Source organism: Sminthopsis crassicaudata, chromosome 2, assembly GCF_048593235.1.
Source record: "Sminthopsis crassicaudata isolate SCR6 chromosome 2, ASM4859323v1, whole genome shotgun sequence".
Taxonomy (NCBI): Eukaryota; Metazoa; Chordata; class Mammalia; order Dasyuromorphia; family Dasyuridae; genus Sminthopsis; species Sminthopsis crassicaudata.
In genome coordinates this window covers 350,722,488-350,732,628 of record NC_133618.1, presented here as the reverse complement: position 1 = coordinate 350,732,628, position 10,141 = coordinate 350,722,488, and the positions used below count along the sequence as shown (strand labels likewise).

At 39.5% G+C, this 10,141-nt stretch overlaps 1 long non-coding RNA gene across 1 annotated transcript; it reads right to left on the bottom strand.

Annotated features, from left to right (window-relative positions):
• Positions 1 to 3,765: 3,765 nt before the first annotated feature.
• On the bottom strand, positions 3,766 to 9,910 carry LOC141553497 (uncharacterized). The gene is made up of 3 exons (XR_012485479.1): positions 9,598 to 9,910; positions 8,433 to 8,515; positions 3,766 to 4,026 (listed from the first exon to the last, which is right to left on the bottom strand). It is a non-coding gene; the product is annotated as an uncharacterized LOC141553497 (long non-coding RNA).
• Between the last annotated feature and the right edge of the window lie 231 nt (positions 9,911 to 10,141).

The window sequence follows — 10,141 nt, the reverse complement described above, 5'->3', positions numbered from 1 at the left end:
CATCTAAATTCTTAAAAGAGAAATTAAGAGAGCTGCAAGAGGAAATAGATAGCAAAACTATAATAGTGGGAGATCTCAACTTTGCACTCTCAGAATTAGATAAATTAAACCACAAAATAAATAAGAAAAAAGTCAAAGAGGTAAATAGAATACTAGAAAAGTTTGATATGATAGATCTTTGGTGAAAGCTAAATGGAGACACAAAGGAGTATACTTTCTTCTCAGCAGTTCATGGAACCTATACAAAAATTGATCATATACTAGGGCATAAAAACCTCAAAATCAAATGCAATAAGGCAAAAATAGTAAATGCATCCTTTTCAGACCACAATGCAAGCAAAATTACATTTAATAAAAAGCCAGGGGAAAATAGACCAAAAAATAATTGGAAATTAAATAATTTTATACTAAAGAATGATTGGGTAAAACAGCAAATCATAGACATAATAACTTCACCCAAGAAAATGACAATAGTGAGACATCATACCAAAATATGTGGGACACAGCCAAAGCAGTAATAAGGGGAAGTTTTATATCTCTATAGGCCTACTTGCATAAAATAGAGAAAGAGAGGGACAACGAATTGGGCTCACAACTAAAATTGCTAGAAAAGGAACAAATTAAAAACCCCCAGACAAACACAAAACTTGAAATTCTAAAATTAAAAGGTGAGATTAATAAAATTGAAAGTAAAAAAACTATTGAATTAATTAATAAAACTAAGAGTTGGTTCTATGAAAAAACCAACAAAATAGACAAACCCTTAGTAAACCTGATTTTAAAAAGGAAAGAGAAAAAGCAAATTGTTAGTCTTGAAAATGAAAAGGGAGAACTCACCCCTAATGAAGAGGAAATTAGAACAATAGTTAGGAGCTACTTTGCTCAACTTTATGCTGATAAATTCGATAACTTAAATGAAATGGAAGAATACTTTCAAAAATATAGCTTGCCCAGATTAACAGAGGAAGAAGTAAGTAGTCTACATAGTCCCATCTCAGAAAAAAGAAATAGAAAAAGCTATTAAGCAACTCCCTAAGAAAAAGTCCCCAGGACCAGATGGATTTACATGTGAATTCTACCAAACATTTAAAGAACAACTAACTCCAATGCTATGTAAATTATTTGAAAAAATAGGGATTGAAGGAGTCCTACCAAATTCCTTCTATGACACAGACATGGTACTGATACCTAAACCAGGTAAATCGAAAACTAAGAAAGAAAACTATAGACCAATTTCCTTAATGAATATCGATGCTAAAATCTTAAATAAGATATTAGCAAATGGACTTCAGAAAATCATCCCCAGGATAATACACTATGACCAAGTGGGATTTATACCAGGAATGCAGGGCTGGTTTAATATTAGGAAAACTATTAGTATAATTGACCATATTAATAATCAAATTAATAAAAACAATATGATCATCTCAATAGATGCAGAAAAAGCATTTGATAAAATCCAACATCCATTCCTACTAAAAATGCTTGAGAATATAGGAATAAATGGACTATTCCTTAAAATAATAACAAACATATATTTAAAACCTTCAGTAAACATCATATGTAATGGCGATAAACTAGAACCTTTCCCTATAAGATCAGGAGTGAAACAAGGTTGCCCACTATCCCCATTACTTTTCAATATAGTACTAGAAACTCTAGCCTCGGCAATAAGAGCCGAGAAAGAGATTCAAGGAATTAGTGTAGGAAATGAGGAAATCAAAGTATCACTTTTCGCAGATGACATGATGGTATACTTAGAGAACCCCTAAAACTCTGCTAAAAAGCTATTAGAAATAGTTCAGAATTTTAGCAAAGTTGCAGGATACAAAATAAATCCACATAAATCCTCAGCATTTTTATACAATACCAACACAATCCAACAGAAGAGATACAAAGAGAAATTCCATTCAAAATAAAGGTCAATAGTATAAAATATTTGGGAATATATCTACCAAAGGAGAGTCAGGAATTATATGAGCAAAATTACAAAACACTTGCCACAAAAATAAAGTCAGATTTAAATAATTGGAAAGACATTCAGTGCTCTTGGATAGTCCGAGCAAATATAATTAAAATGACAATACTCCCTAAACTTATCTATTTATTTAGTGCTATACCATTCAGACTCCCAAGAAACTATTTTAATGACCTAGAAAAAATAACAACAGAATTCATATGGAACAACAAAAGGTCAAGAATTTCAAGGGAAGCAATGAAAAAAAAATTAAGTGAAGGAGGTATAGCTGTACCTGATCTAGAACTATATTATAAAGCAACAGTCACCAAAACCATTTGGTATTGGCTAAGAAATAGACTAGTTGATCAGTGGAATAAGTTAGGTTCACAGGGCAAGATAGTGAATAAAAATAGCAATCTAGTGTTTGACAAACCCAAAGATCCCAACTTTTGGGATAAGAATTCATTATTTGACAAAAACTGCTGGGAAAACTGGAAATTAGTATGGCAGAAACTAGGCATGGACCCACATTTAACACCACATACTAAGATAAGATCAAAATGGGTCCAAGATTTAGGCATAAAGAATGAAATCATAAATAAATTGGACGAACATGGGATAGTTTACCTCTCAAACCTGTGGAGGAGGAAGGAGTTTGTGTCCAAGGGAGAACTAGAGACCTTTATTGATCACAAAATAGAACATTTTGATTACACCAAATTAAAAAGTTTCTGCACAAACAAAACTAATGCAAACAAGATTAGAAGGGAAGTAACAAATTGGGAAAACATTTTTACAGTTAAAGGTTCTGATAAAGGCCTCATCTCCAAAATATACAGAGAATTGACTTTAATTTATAAGAAATCAAGCCATTCTCCAATTGATAAATGGTCAAAGGATATGAACAGACAATTTTCAGATGATGAAATTAAAACTATTTCCACTCATATGAAAGTGTTCCAAATCACTATGAATCAGAGAAATGCAAATTAAGACAACTCTGAGATATCATTACACACCTGTCAGATTGGCTAAGATGACAGGAACAAATAATGATGAATGTTGGAGGGGATGTGGGAAAACTGGGACAGTAATACATTGTTGGTGGAGTTGTGAAAGAATCCAACCATTCTGGAGAGCAATCTGGAATTATGCCCAAAAAGTTATCAAAATCTGCATACCCTTTGACCCAGCAGTGCTTCTACTGGTCTTATATCCCAAGGAAATACTAAAGAAGGGAAAGGGACCTGTATGTGCCAAAATGTTTGTGGCAGCCCTTTTCATAGTGGCTAGAAGCTGGAAGATGAATGGATGTCCATCAATTGGAGAATGGTTGGATAAATTATGGTATATGAATGTTATGGAATATTATTGTTCTGTAAGAAATGACCAACAGGAGGAATATAGAGAGTCTTGGAGAGACTTACATCAACTGATGCTGAGTGAAACGAGCACAACCAGAAGATCATTATACATTTCAACAATGATACTGTATGAAGATGTATTCTGATGGAAGTGGATATCTTAAACATAGAGAAGAGCTAATTCAATTCCAATTGATAATGATGGACAGAATCATCTACATCCAGAACAGGAACACTGGGAAATGAGTATAAACTGTGAGCACTGTTTTGTTTTGTTTTGTTTTGTTTTTCTTCCCAGATTATTTTTAGCTTCCGAATACAATTCTTCCTTTGCAATAACAACAACAACAAAATTCGGTTCTGCACATATATATTGTACCTAGGATATACTATAAAATATTTAATACGTATGGGAATGCCTGCCATCTAGGGGGTGGAGGGAAAGAGGGGAAAAATTAGGAACAGAAGGGAGTACAATGGATAATGTTGTAAAAAAAAAAATAATTACCTATGAATATATACTGTCAAAGAAAATGTTATAATTATAAAAATTAATTTAAAAAATTTACAAAAGGAAAGAAAAGAAAATTTCTTTATCAGGACTGCATCGCTACGCTGAAATGGATGTGCTGGTTCAGAGAAGGGAACTGGAAGGGCTTCTCGTAGGAGGTGTGAGATGTCCTTCACGGTTTTCTGCAGGGCCTGTAGAAATTTGATAAGGTAGGAGTTAGATACTTCAGCCATTATATGAACATATAATGACCACGGGTAAAATTGGAGGTGGCCTCCCAAACAGAATTTCAAACGGAGTTAAACCCAGTCTGTTGGGAGTGCATCTACTCCTCAGTAGTGCAAATGGCAGGAGTGAGACGCAAGAGCTCTGAGTCTCTAAGAAGAGCTTTGTAAGGAACTCCTTAAGTGTTCTATTCATTCTCTCTACTTGCCCAGAGCTCTGAGGTTGGTAAGCACAGTGGAGCTTCCAATCGATGCCCAGGGCCTTGCTTATGCCTTGTGATATTTTGGCAACAAAGGCAGGTCTGTTATCAGGCCCTATGGTTACTGGAAGACCAAAGCTGGGCAGTAACTCATTTAGTATCTTTTTGACCACTGTGAGAGCTGTTTCATTTCAGGTGGGGGAGGCTTCTGTCCAACCTGAAAAAGTATCGACAAAAACTAATAGGTATTTGTACCCAGTTGTTGACGTCTGTACCTCAGTATAATCTACTTCCCATCTTTCCCCAGGGATGTGTCCCTTAAGCCTGATTACCACAAGGGCTTCCTTAATTCTTTGCATATTTACTCTAGCATAAGTGTTACATCTATGAATGTAACTTCTGATCAATTGGCTAACATCCTTTATATAATATCTGCTCAATAACTGATGCATTTTCTTTTCACACAAATGAGTGAAATCATGCAAGTCCTTCACTAGCATTCTACTTAAAGCTTGTGGAATAAAAATCTTGTCCTCTATGTACCACCAAGCTCCCTCCCTCTGACCTCCCCTCTGAGAAGGGAAAGAATCCTCTGAAGGGGAGTGATTGCCAAAGGCAAGGAATAGGTGGGGGAGGAGATGGCGGCTGGGCGATCTGATGCATCGCCAGCCTGATTCCCCACTGCTTCCATTGTCTCACCAGATTGGTGAGCTGAGCAATGAATAATAGAAACAGAGAAGGGTAACCAGATAGAATCCAGCAGGGAAAGTATCTCTGCCTTATTTTTAATTTCCCTCCCAGCGGATGTCAACAGGCCCCTTTCTTTGTAAAGAGAGGCGTGGACATGAACTGTTGCATAGTGGCTGTCAGTGTAGATATTAGCTGATTTTCTTTTTGCTATGCACAGGGCAATAAAAAAAAAAAAAAAAAAAAAAAAAAGGTTAAAGCCACGATTTCTGCTTTCTGGGAAGATGATGCGGAGGGGAGGGAAGAAGACCAAAGGGTAGAGAGAGAAGAAGGATAATGCACCACTGCTGCCCCAGAAACACGGGTGTCCCCCACAACAAAACTGCTCCCATCAGTAAAAAGAATCAGGTCAGGGTTTTTCAGCAGGACGTCAGAAAGGTCAGGCCTTGCTGACTGAGACTCCTCAAGGAGCTGGAAGCAGTCATGCACGGGGACTGAGTCAGAACTAGGATCTGGGAGCAAGGTGTCAGGGTTCAGGGCAGACGATTTAGAGAAAGTGAGACTAGGGTAATTGAGAAGCAAGTGGGTAATGAGCATTAGAGAGCCACCTGTCAGGGGCAGACCTGAGCAGAGCCTCAATAGAGTGAGGGGTGAAGATAGAGAGAGACTGGCCCAAGGAAAGCTTGTCAGCTTCCTTTACCAGGAGGGCAGTCGCTGCTATGGCCCTAAGACAGGGAGGCCACCCAGCTGCTACAGAATTCAAACACTTAGAGATTTATGCAACAGGCCGTCACCGGGGCCCAAGAGTTTGAGTCCAAACACCCTTCACAACACCTCTAGCTTCTGCCACAAAAAAGATGAAAGGGCTTTGTGATATGTGTGATATCAGGAAGAGCTAGGGCAGGGGCCTTGATAAGGGCGGTCCTGAGACAATCAAAGGCAGCTTATTCCACAGAGCCCCACACAAGGGGACCCTGTCCAGCTGTGACAGAATAAAGAGCTTTTGCTATCTCAGCAAAAGAAGAAATCCATAGGTGACAATATCCAGCTGTTCCCAAAAATTCCCGAATCTGTTTCTTAGTAGCGGGGACTGGAATAGATAGGATAGCCTGAATACATTCAGAAGACAGGGACTGGTGACCAGACTTGAGAACATACCCCAAATAGACACTCCAAGAGAGCCATTGCTACTAGTTCATGCCCTCAAATCCTTCCTGCTTCTGTAATTTTCTGTATATGTCTGGAGCAGATTGACTAACAAATGCAATATTCACAGATCCATAGTTCTGGGGAGCTTCTGGGTCAATTGTGGTATAAGTTCAGTAAGCTTCATACAACCTTTCTAAAAATGCTCCGGGGGATTCTTCTGAACCCTGAGTAACTTCAGAAATCTTGGTCATGTTAATAGGCTTTAAGACCCTGGAGAAGGTATCTGTGATAAGCAGAGAGCCCAGTACAAACCTGCTGGGAGTTGGGGTCCCAAGAAGGTCTTTCAGAGGGAAAACTGGCTTCAATCTGAGCACGATGCTCTTCCACAGATCCTCCTCCAGGTCCCAATACAGCTTTGCTGGCCTCCCTTTTAATTTTGTCTCAGTAAGTTCACAACTTAAACAATTATCAGTTTGCTTTTAAAATACCCAATACATAGAAAAATATCCCAAATTGCATATTGTCCTTAACAGAAACCTTTTCAAAAGGACAAAGAAAAAAACTATTATTCTTGAGGCTCTTTAAATAATCTCAGGATGACCCAATATAATCTTTTTAAACTTATATAGAATGTCCAAATACCACATACAAGAATTCAAGAAGTTCTTAAAATAGCAATTAAACGTTTAGTATGGATCACATTTATGACCATATTCCTCAAACAATAAAGCCCATTTTGTATCAAGAAACAAATATTCAATCAATTAATCTAAACTTGAGTCTTTCTCTTTAAATCACTGAAAAAAAAACAACCCAGCAGGAAACACCTTTTGGGGGTGGAGGAGGAGAAGATAGGAAAGTATTCCATGTGGTCACCCTTCCCTCATTCAAAAAAATTCTCTCTCTTTTCTTTTCTTTTTTCTTTTCTTTTTTTTTTTAAATCAGTCCCAGAGTTTAAGAGAGAAAAGAAATGCTTTTAAGAATGGAACTCCTTCTGTCTCCTTCATCTCCCTTAGAGGCAGAACAGTTCTGAGGAGAACTGGAGTTGACTGGACAGATCCCGAAGCATTGTATTCTACTCCACCTCTAGGGCAGGAAGGAGAGAGAGAGAGAGAGAGAGAGAGAGAGAGAGAGAGAGAGAGAGAGGAGAGAGAGAGAGAGAGAGAGAGAGAGAGAGAGAGAGAGAGAGAGAGAGAGAGAGAGAGGAGAGGGAGATGGGGGAGGGAGTAGGCAAAAGGGCAGGAGTCAGCACTTCTGTACTGGCCATACCAAGCCCCAGTATGCCAGCAGGAGAAGAAACAGAAGTGGGAGAAGAAAAGGAGGAAGGGGAAGAAACAGAGGCAGGGGAAGACGGTGGCAGAGAAAGATAAGGGGATAAAGGCCCAGATAGTGAAAGGCCAGGGTCAGGATTTCCAGACAAAGGAGGATAAAGACCTGAACCCAAATAAGATGGGGGAAGGGATTATCTAAGTGATCTTTCAGAGAATCCTGTAGGACTTTTTTCTCTGTTTTTGTTTGAGCTGCTGGCAGTTTGCAACTTTCCTTGTCTGTCCTCAGGGACTGTGCGACCAAAACTCGAATACCATTTGTCATGGCCACAGCCCTTAGCCAGGAAGGGGGGTAAGAGACAACTTGCAGTCAAACATCAATATAGGGATACTGATCTGGATGTCCAAGTTCACCTGTGACTACTCGGTGCACAGCCCATGCTATTTCCCTATCAAAGGAGCCTTCAGGGGGCCATCCTACCCCAAAAGAAGGCCACTCCTTCTGGCAAAACAGTTTTAGTTTAGTCTTTTTCCATGATATTCCATAATCATGATGTTTAAATGTCTCAGAAAAATGACTAAGAAGACATTCAAGTGGAGTTATTGTTTTTGAAGCAGAGTTTCTCATGATAATGTGGCTGAGTTAACAGATATCCTTATATCACCAGAGGAAAATTCCTACTCTCTTTAAACACTGCTGTTTCTGACAGAATAGTCTAACCTTTCTGTCCCTTATATCCAATTACCAAATTTCTCAATCACAGTTCTTAAAACTTACAAGTTAAAAGATTAACAGTTCCTAAAACTTAAAAGAGCTCTTACATTAACAAAACAGACAAATCACATAGAACATAGAACAAACATCACACTGAACACAGAACAAAACTCACAGAGACTGCAGTCACAAAATTAACAACATGTAAGACAGAAAACAACCCAGAGGATATCTTCCAGCGTCCCAGAATGATACCCTACTCAGAATTTTGATGCCCGTTGCATATTATTATTCTGAGCTTACAGATGCTATAGCATAACCAGACAGAACAGGCAGGCCAGGTGTCTAACTTACACAAAACTTACTCTCCCAAGAGCCGAATCAATCGATCTGAAGGCGTGTCCACGGCTGAAGAGCTGCTTCTTTTCCCGGAGATTCTGGAGAAATCCAGAGGGCTGATTTGTCTAGAAATAGACTCAGATCCTGAGCCGCCCCAGGCCTTGATGACCAAGAGGTCTCTAATCTCTAATCCCATCCTCAGTCTCTATTATCTCGCTGGGGCCTCCAAAATGTAATGCTGGAGAAACTGAGGCAAGATAGAGATTAGAGAGTTTTTAATATTTTATTAATTGGAGAGTTTAATTGACTGGACAGGACTCTCGTCTCAAAGTATCCAGAGATGAATGGGAGAATGACAAGCCCTTTTATAGCTTTCAAACAAACAAAAGAACAAGAGCAGGAAAAGTTCTTACAGAACTTGTTTGGTTTTTTTGTCAGGATGAGGAAAGCAATAAACTGTTACTGAAAACCAAAGTCAGCATGTGAGTAAGGATGTCAGTTGAAGTATTCAGGATGATCTTATCTCTTAGAGGGACAGTGTTAAAAATTCTTTGAAGGCAGAGGGAGCTAGGAGCCAGGATGTCTGATCTGCTCCTCATCTCCCATTAACAATTTATAACCTTAGAGCAAATGGTCCTCAGTCTTAATGAACCAGGGGGGTTTTACAACTTAGGGGACTGAGGCAGAATAGTTAAGGAAACTGAGATAGAACAATTCAGGGAAACTCAGGCAGGACAATAAGGGAAACTAGTGCAGGGAAACTGAGGTAGAACAGCTCAAGGAGACTATGGCATAACAAGTATACCTTTTTTGGAAAGAAAATCTAACCCTAAATGAACTCCTAGAACATATGAAACCCCAACAAAAGAGTTGAGGGAGCTAAGGGCTTAGCCTTTTCCTCATTTGACTTCCATGAAATAAATAACAACAATAAGACACTTCTTAAAGAGGAAGCCTTGAATTAAAATCAGAAAGGAATGGGTTGTCCAGGTGTCCATCAAGAAAGGATGATTGTTAATGATACCTAATTTCATTGAAAAAAGTAAAAATTCCCCAAGATGGCGGAGAAGAAACACACAACTCTGTAAAGGTCCTCACTCCCTCACAACCAATTAGATAAATCAGCCTCAGAATAAGCCCAGGACTGATAGATACCACAAGGACTGGAAGCACGACTTACCAGCTGAGGAGAATCTGGAGTTTCGGCAGACGGGGTCGGTCCCCAGGGGAGGAAGAGGAGAGGCCAGTGTGGACGGCTGGGTGCTCCATACTGCGCCCATTGCGCTGGGAAGGGCTCTGGGATCAGAGAAGCCACTGAGGTAAAGGAATCTGGCACAGGCTGTTAGCTCTTCTCTGCTAATTATTTAGCAGTTTAGAAGAGAAAGCCAAAATATTTTAAAACTCAGATTAGATTTTCCCCGGACCCTGGAGGTGATTCAGCAGATCTCGGCACCAGGGGGCGTGGCCTCAGCTACCACCTAAGAATAGTTAAGAGATTGACAAGTGGGTGGATACGGCCCAAGGCAACACACACTGCCTAGCTTAGCTGGAGGGAGTGGAACTCAGCTCCAGGAAGTCCCAGAGAAGCGGAACCTTTGAACTAGGGACCGCGGTTTCTGGCAGACACTTCCAGTTTGAGCACAGGGGCTTTTCACGTCACCTGTTGCAGACATCCACGCCCCACCCGGACACATAGGCTGGGCTTTGTGCTGTCTTTACTATTC